This window comes from Culicoides brevitarsis, chromosome 3 (assembly GCF_036172545.1).
Source record: "Culicoides brevitarsis isolate CSIRO-B50_1 chromosome 3, AGI_CSIRO_Cbre_v1, whole genome shotgun sequence".
In the NCBI taxonomy this organism is placed as follows: Eukaryota; Metazoa; Arthropoda; class Insecta; order Diptera; family Ceratopogonidae; genus Culicoides; species Culicoides brevitarsis.
In genome coordinates this window covers 17,270,197-17,273,220 of record NC_087087.1, presented here as the reverse complement: position 1 = coordinate 17,273,220, position 3,024 = coordinate 17,270,197, and positions in this window count along the sequence as shown.

Here is a 3,024-nt window from a genome sequence, read left to right as displayed (position 1 = left end):
GCTTCATAAAGTTTTTCCGTTGTATTTTTTAAATATTTTTATTTTTTTTATTTTTTATGAAAATTATTTATTATTTGTACTATTAATTTTTTTTTTATATTTAAAATAAAATATTTATTTTTTTTATATTTGGAATTTTTTATTTATGAAAAAATAATTTTCTGAAAACTTTTTTAAGCCTTACAATTTTTTAAAAGTTTTTAATTTTTTTTAATTTTCTAAAAAAAATACAAATTTTGAAAAAATTTAGAAAATTTATTACAATTTTTTTTTTTATTTTTGTGTTAATTTTTTTAATTTTAATAAAATAAATAATTAAATTTAATAAAATTTTAAAAAAAAATAATAAAAAATTTTGAAAAAACTTTAAAAATTTTATTAAATGTTAATTTTTAATTAAATAAAAAAATTTTTATAAAAATAAATAATAAAAATTTTTCATTAATTTTAATTTTAATGAAATTAAAAAATTAATTAGAAAAATTTTAAATTTTTGAAAAATTTTCTATGAAAATTAAAAAAGCTTTATTTTTAAGGCCTTAACATCTTAAAATTTAATTTCTTCCCACTGAGTAATATGTATTTGGGTGTCCCCAAAAAGTTTCCAGTCATTTCTCCACGAAATCAGATGTTCATCCTCGTCGCCTAACAAACTGCGAGACAACAAAGTTTTTTTTATGTGAAATTCAATACCGTAGATTTCGAAGTGTTCGTATGCGGATTGAAAATGAATGCCTTTTGTATTGTTTCGTATTTCTTATTTTTATTCGATTTCCTTTTTTGTCGATGTACGACTCGTGTCCTCGCTCCTGTTCAATGCCATTCATGCCCTAACACGATATTTTCCAATCTAATACTTTATTTAGAGCGGCAACTACTTTCGCAATGTTTGCTGACTTGTACGGGCGAAATGAGAGAGAGAGAGAGACATGTGTGTTCACACGAAATAATACCGTGTCTAATCAAACTCAAGTGATGTAGTAAAATGTGTTTGTTATGCTGTTTTTTTTTCTCGTTCGATAGCGGAATATTTCAACTTTGTCGAATTTTGCGACAAAATGAGGAAGAAGGAAATTTAAGGTGCGACGTTAAAGAGACACGAGAAATCGATGACTGGCAAAAAAAAATTTACTAAAAGATTTTAAAGGTTTTTTTAAAAAAGGGAATTTTTTAAAGGTTTTCATGTGAAATTGCCTCAATAAGACTCGTTCCTGCCTATTGTTTACTTTTGACTCAAAATGCCTTCGCTATCGTTGTTGGTTGACGCAAAAGTGCAAAGTAAGCATGTTGTTTATTTATTATTTTTCTATACCTGGCATTCTCTTTGATTTTTTTTTTCTGCAACGTAAAAACATTTTTTTATTGCTTTCACTCTCTTTTGTTATTACTTTTTATAGCATTTTGAGGAATTTTCAATGAAATTGAGATTTTTTACTCGAAACGGTCTGAACGATCGAAAATTGATTTTTTTTTATTTTCGATGGACTTTTTTTAATTAAATTAATTAAAATAATTTTTTTGTTTTACATTTTTTTAATTTTAATCAAAAAATTCCATTTTTGTAAAATATTAGATTTAAACAAAATTAACTTAATTTAAAAAAAAAATTAAATTATAATTTGAAAAAAAAAATTTTGTAAAGTTTTGTAGTTTTTTCCTTTTTGTAATTTTATTTTTCTTCAGAGTTTTTTATTTTTTTAATTTAATTATTTGCCATAATTTTTAGGATTTTTTAAAAATATTTTTAAACTCTTGCTCATTTATTTTAATTATTTATTTTAAATATAAATTTATTTATTAATAATTATTTAATATTTTCAAAAAAATATTTTTTGATCTAAAATTTTTGTTAAGTATTTTACAATTTTTTAGTTTAAAAAATAATTTTTTTTTTCGAAAAATTCTCAAACTTAAGAAAGGTGGGAAAATCTTTAAAAAAAATTAAATTTATGTAAAATTCTTAACAAAAAATAATAAATTAATTAATAAAACTAAAAAAATTTAAAAATTGTGGCAAATAATAAAATATAAAAAAATTAAATTCTTAAAAAAAATAAAAAATTACTGAAAGAAAAAAAAATACAAAAAAGAAAAAAAATACAAAAAAATGTTGAAAAAAATATATTTTTATTTAAAAAAAATTAAAATTCAAAAAATCTTTTAAAAAATGCGACTTAGATAGCTTATTTTTATTACTTTCACATCATTTTTAATATTTGCTCGGCAAAATATTAAAAATAAAAGTTTATTCATTAGAAAAGGATTTTCTGCTTTTCTTTCTTCTTTTCTATTGCATGGTTAAGAATACTGATTTATTTTTCTCATCATATTATTATTTGTCAAAGACAAGTAGAAAACGTTGCATTTTGTGAGTAAATAAAAAACAAGCACTTTTGACTTTATTTGTTTTACGAATAAAATATTCATAAAAACTTTACTCCTTTAAAATAACAACTCTTCGCATGTAACTGACCGCGCATCAAATTCGCATCACAGCATTCTTTCAATCAATTTTCAATTAAAACGGCATTTTCACTCGCGCGTCGCTATTCTTGGTATCCGAGAACCAATTAAAATCTGAAATCAAATGAAATCACATCATGCGTGCATAATTGTTGCAAATATTGCGTGCAATATACAATTTTTTATAAAAAAAAATATTTCGTTAGTGCTTCACCACATTTTTCAGACCACTTTTATTTCGTATTCGGAACGCGAGAGAAAAAAATTCATCCATCACTTGTAACGTTCCTTTTTTTTTTGCCCCGTTATATGTATAAATAATTATTATTTTGCATACAAATTTATTTATTTATTTATTTGTACGTTGAGTAGGTGTAATTGTACATTTTTTTCAGCAATTCACTGCTACATTGTAATTAATTAAAATATAATTGAATTTTTAATTAACACCCGCGTGATTATGAAATAATGTTTTTTTTTTATTTTTTTTGTAATTTGGGTTACAATGTGGCACGCAAATGCAATGAATGTTCGGAATTGAGTCACAGAAATTTATTTTTT